Raw genomic sequence first — 6,345 nt, 5'->3', positions numbered from 1 at the left:
CAATGTTAATGTGTTTGCAACGTGAATATTGTTGTTGTCGTTGTTGTCATCAGTCGTAAGTCTGGCTTACAGCAGCTTTTCGAGACACTCTGTCTTGTGGAACTCCATTTACACTGAAGAGCCAAAGAATCAGTTACACCTGCCTAATATCATTTAGGGCCCCCGCGAGCACGCAGAACTGCCGCCCACGAAGTGGCATGGACTCGACTAATGTCTGAAGTAGTGCTGGAAGAAAATGACACCATGAATTCTGCAGGGCTGTCCATAAATCAGTAGGATTACGAGGGTGTGGATATTTGTTCTGAACAGTACGTTGCAAGGCATCCCAAATATGCTCAATAATGTTTATGTCTGGGGAGTTTGGTGACCAGCGGAAATGTTAAAACTCGGAAGAGTATTTCTCGAGCAATATTGGACATGTGTGATGACGCATTGTCCTGCTGGAATTGCCCAAGTCCATCGGAATGCACAATGGACATGAACGGATGCAGGTGATCAGACAAGGTGCTTGTGTACGTCTCACCTCTCAGAGTCGTATCTAAATGTATCAGGGGCCCTCTATCACTCCAACTGCACGCGCCCCACATCATTGCAGAGCCTCCACCAGCTCGAACATTCCCCTGCTGACATGCAGGGTCCATGGATTCACGAGATTGTCTCCATACCCTTACACGTCCATCCGCTCGATACAATTTGAGACGAGACTCGTCCGACCGGGCAACATGTTTCCACTCACCAACAGTCCAATGTCGGTGTTGACCTGTAACTTCAGCAAGGAAATGCACCATCCCATTTTCTTCAAACTGAATTGGAATAGTTGCAGAAAAACTTACTTGAAAAACACCACTACAATTATCGAATACAATATTAGTGGTGTGCTGCTTGACACAGTCACCTTGATCAAATATCTAGGTGTAACATTGCAAAGCGAAATGAAATGGAACGAGGATGTGAGATCTATAGTACGAAAGACGAATAATGGTGGACTACGATATATTGCAAGAATTCTAGGAAAGTGTAGCTCATTTGTAAAGGAGACTGAGTATGGAACACAAGTACGGCCAATTGTTGAGTACTGCTCGGGTGTTTGAGATACCCACTAGGTCGGATTAAAGGAAGACGTAAAAACAATTCAGAGGCGTACCATTAGGTTGTTATCGGTAGGTTCGAACAACACGTGAGTATTATGGAAATACAGCGAGCGCATGCATCACCTGCTGGGGGAACAGTGACTTCGAAATTAAGCAGCCAAAGGTCGCATAGAATTAACTTTCCTTAGTTCAGATGTTTCACTCGACAGACGGGAGCATCTTCAAGCGCCACACGTTAGATATATATAGTGCCAGTGTCACACATAAAAAACATGTGTGAAGACATTACTATATATAGTGAAGCATGTTTCATGCGTGGCCCTTGGCTACTATAATTTTCAAGATATTCGTGTCATTCGTGTGAAATATGGCAATAGAAGAAAGTTGTGTGCGACTTGTGGCTGATCCATAACTTTAATCTATTACGGAAATGCTTCATGAAGCTAAAAGGAAATACCAGGAGGGAAGACGACCGTCTTTCGCGTATCACTTATGAGAAAATTAGACAGCTCACATTTGCGGCTGACTCCAGAACGGTTCTGATGCCGCCAATGCACATTTCGCGTAATGATCTCGATGACAAGACAAGACAAATTAGGACTCGTGCGTAGGCATATAGACATTCGTTTTTCCCTCGCACCATTTACGAGTGGAACCGCAAAGGCAATGACTAATAGTGGTACTAGGGACCCACCATCACGCACCCTATGGTGGTTTGCGCAGTATATGTGTAGATGTCTGCCCACATTCATATTTATCACGTCTGGAACACCATCGAGCGAGATGTGTATGCTCTGGATTTGGGTGCTATCCGAAACCAGAGTCTGTGACTTACGCTCCTCGGTAGCGCGATCCAGAATCAACTGGCTTCCTGCCGCTTAGTGTGTATCGTGAACACGACTCGTCGTTGCCGTCGTAACTGTGATTCTTGAGAGATGTGTTTAATTAAAATTCAATGGAGGTAGTATCGGTGCTGAGACTCGAGTTTTACAAAGGCAGTGAAAGAACTGGTGAGAAGTGGAGATTTGTTTCAGAACTGGTTTGAGAACTGGTGAAGGCTTATATATACTCCATAACTGGAATATAACTATAGAATTTCATCTTATAGTATTTCATTTCTATTTTTAATAATTATTATTACTTTTTTCTTTGTAGATTTTCATTATTTTATCATTGTTATATTATTATTAATTCATTAATCTGGAAAAACATAATATATTTTTGAACGTGCTGCAAACGTCAGGTTACATAAGATATGTTTATAAAATCTGTCACCACTAGGAGGTGCGGCAAACTCGACTCTACTTGCCTCTGGTGCGTCACGTGCCAGTTAGTAGTACGTGACACGCCCATTCACCCATGCAGTACTTAGGACGTCGCATGGCTTCTGCAAGACCACCAGCTCAACCAAGACTACACGCCTTTGCCACGACAACGAGTAGCAGTCAGTCAGCAACGAGTCTCCGCCTCTATGACAGCCTCAATATACTTAGGAGCAAGGAGTTGGTATCCACCGGTTTATTGAACTTAGTGCTTGGGACTGACGAACAGCTGTTCCCCTGTGGTCCATCAGTACTTTGAATTCTTTCTCACAACACTCAAAAGTGATAGAAGTCCGCACTGGACATGTAAGTTCTACATTTGTCAGTATGCCATAACTCAAGAGACAATTATACACTCCTGGAAATGGAAAAAAGAACACATTGACACCGGTGTGTCAGACCCACCATACTTGCTTCCGGACACTGCGAGAGGGCTGTACAAGCAATGATCACATGCACGGCACAGCGGACACACCAGGAACCGCGGTGTTGGCCGTCGAATGGCGCTAGCTGCGCAGCATTTGTGCACCGCCGCCGTCAGTGTCAGCCAGTTTGCCGTGGCATACGGAGCTCCATCGCAGTCTTTAACACTGGTAGCATGCCGCGACAGCGTGGACGTGAACCGTATGTGCAGTTGACGGACTTTGAGCGAGGGCGTATAGTGGGCATGCGGGAGGCCGGGTGGACGTACCGCCGAATTGCTCAACACGTGGGGCGTGAGGTCTCCACAGTACATCGATGTTGTCGCCAGTGGTCGGCGGAAGGTGCACGTGCCCGTCGACCTGGGACCGGACCGCAGCGACGCACGGATGCACGCCAAGACCGTAGGATCCTACGCAGTGCCGTAGGGGACCGCACCGCCACTTCCCAGCAAATTAGGGACACTGTTGCTCCTGGGGTATCGGCGAGGACCATTCGCAACCGTCTCCATGAAGCTGGGCTACGGTCCTGCACACCGTTAGGCCGTCTTCCGTTCACGCCCCAACATCGTGCAGCCCGCCTCCAGTGGTGTCGCTACAGGTGTGAATGGAGGGACGAATGGAGACGTGTCGTCTTCAGCGATGAGAGTCGCTTCTGCCTTGGTGCCAATGATGGTCGTATGCGTGTTTGGCGCCGTGCAGGTGAGCGCCACAATCCGGACTGCATACGACCGAGGCACACAGGGCCAACACCCGGCATCATGGTGTGGGGAGCGATCTCCTACACTGGCCGTACACCACTGGTGATCGTCGAGGGGACACTGAATAGTGCACGGTACATCCAAACCGTCATCGAACCCATCGTTCTACCATTCCTAGACCGGCAAGGGAACTTGCTGTTCCAACAGGACAATGCACGTCCGCATGTATCCCGTGCCACCCAACGTGCTCTAGAAGGTGTAAGTCAACTACCCTGGCCAGCAAGATCTCCGGATCTGTCCCCCATTGAGCATGTTTGGGACTGGATGAAGCGTCGTCTCACGCGGTCTGCACGTCCAGCACGAACGCTGGTCCAACTGAGGCGCCAGGTGGAAATGGCATGGCAAGCCGTTCCACAGGACTACATCCAGCATCTCTACGATCGTCTCCATGGGAGAATAGCAGCCTGCATTGCTGCGAAAGGTGGATATACACTGTACTAGTGCCGACATTGTGCATGCTCTGTTGCCTGTGTCTATGTGCCTGTGGTTCTGTCAGTGTGATCATGTGATGTATCTGACCCCAGGAATGTGTCAATAAAGTTTCCCCTTCCTGGGACAATGAATTCACGGTGTTCTTATTTCAATTTCCAGGAGTGTATAATTTTAGAATTCTTAATACACCGGGTGATCAAAAAGTCAGTATAAATTTGAAAACTGAATAAATCACGGAATAATGTAGATAGAGAGGTACAAATTGACACACATGCTTTGAATGACATGGGGTTTTATTAGAACCAAAAAAATGCAAACGTTCAAAAACTGTCCGACAGATGGCGCTTCATCCGATCAGAATAGCGATAATTAGCACAACAAAGTAAGACATAGCAAAGATGATGTTCTTTACAGGAAATGCTCAATATGTTCACCATCATACCTGAACAATAGCTGTAGTCGAGGAATAATGTTGTGAACAGCACTGTAAAGCATGTCCGGAGTGATGGTGAGGCATTGGCGTCGGATGTTGTCTTTCAGCATCCCTACAGATGTCGGTCGATCACGATACACTTGCAACTTCAGGTAACCCCAAAGCCAACAATCGCACGGACTGAGATCTGGGGACCTGGGAGGCCAAGCATGACGAAAGTGGCGGCTGAGCACACGATCATCACCAAACGACACGCGCAAGAGATCTTTCACGCGTCTAGCAATATGGGGTGGAGCGCCATCCTGCATGAACATCGTACGTTCCCACAGGTTTTTATTAGCCAGGCTGGGGATGATGCGATTCTGTAACATATCGGCGTACCTCTAACCCATCACGCTAGCAGTTACAAAACCAGAATCACGCCTTTCCTCTAAGAAAAAAGGCCCTATAGCGGTAGATGTGGTAAATCCAACCCATACCGTGACATTCTCGTCGTGCAATGGAGTTTCCACGACAGTTCTAGGATTTCCGGTAGCCCAAATTCTGCAGTTGTGGGCGTTGACAGAACCTCGGAGCGTGAAATGAGCTTCGTCGGTCCACAACACGTTACTCAACCAATCATCATCTTCCGCCATTTTCTGAAACGCCCACACCGCAAATGCCCTCCTCTTCACTAAATCGCCAGGTAACAGTTCATGATGCCGATGGATTTTGTACGGATAGTATCGGAGGGTACGCCTCAGTGCCAACCAAACAGTAGTGTATGGAATAGCGGTGCGACGTGCGACTGCACGAGCGCTCACTTCCCCGTGCTTAGACGAACCCGCTGCAGTCTCCATTTCCTCCTGAACTGTCTCAGCAACATTACGCCTTGTGCTCGGTCCGCCACTACAGGGTCTATAGTCTAAATAACCCGTGGCTTCGAACTTCGAAATCATTCTCGCCACAGCTGCATTTGTCAACGGACCTTTACCCGTTCGAATCCCCTTCCTATGGCGATAGGATCGTAACGCTGAACTAGCACATTCTCCAGTCTGATAATACGGCTTCACTAAAAGCGTCTTTTCAGGTAACGTCAACATGCTGCGACTGCTGGCGCATCTGATTCTCTCTCTCATTACAGCTCCTTTAATACACGACTGTCATGCACAGTCACTGACGTTCTGCTGTCCAGCGCCATCTCTCGGACATTTTGTGAACTTTGTGTTTTTTTTTCTTTCTAATAAAACCCCATGTCATTCCAAGCATGTGTGTCAATTTTTACTTCTCTATCTACATTATTCCGTGATTTATTAAGTTTTCAAATTTATACTGACTTTTGATCGCCCGGTACTTTATTCAGATAGTCAGTAACATTAGTGGATTTTATGTAAAGAAAGACTTCAATGTTTGTTAAAATAAAGAAAAACTTGTGGCAAGTTCCTATGGGACACAACTGCTATGGTCATCGGTCCCTAGGCTTACACACTACTTAATCCAACTTAAACTAACGTACACTAACGACAACACACACACCCATGCCCCAGGGAGGACTCGAAGCTCCGACGGGAGGAGCCGCGCGAACCGTGGCAAGGCTACCACGCACGGCTTTAAAATAAAGTTGACATTGTTTTATGTCTACGTGGGGACTGTGTTTTGTTTACGGGTTCCACGTAAGATCAATTCAGTCAGTTTCAAGGAGCTGTTCTGTGCAAGAATTGTACACGTTGTGACGTTTCTCTGTGTAGACGGCGGTTTAAAGATAGTTTTTCATAAGTGTTCGCATCAAGTAACTGGTGTTGCAATACTCAGTTCTTTTTGCAGTATGACCACAGTCAACACAGATGTTACCACCCAAGCACTCTTGTTATTGCAAAACATACAGCAGACGCAAGAAATGCTAATAGG

Source organism: Schistocerca piceifrons, chromosome X (genome assembly GCF_021461385.2).
Source record: "Schistocerca piceifrons isolate TAMUIC-IGC-003096 chromosome X, iqSchPice1.1, whole genome shotgun sequence".
NCBI classification, from domain to species: Eukaryota; Metazoa; Arthropoda; class Insecta; order Orthoptera; family Acrididae; genus Schistocerca; species Schistocerca piceifrons.
Note: the sequence above shows the minus strand (reverse complement) of the source record.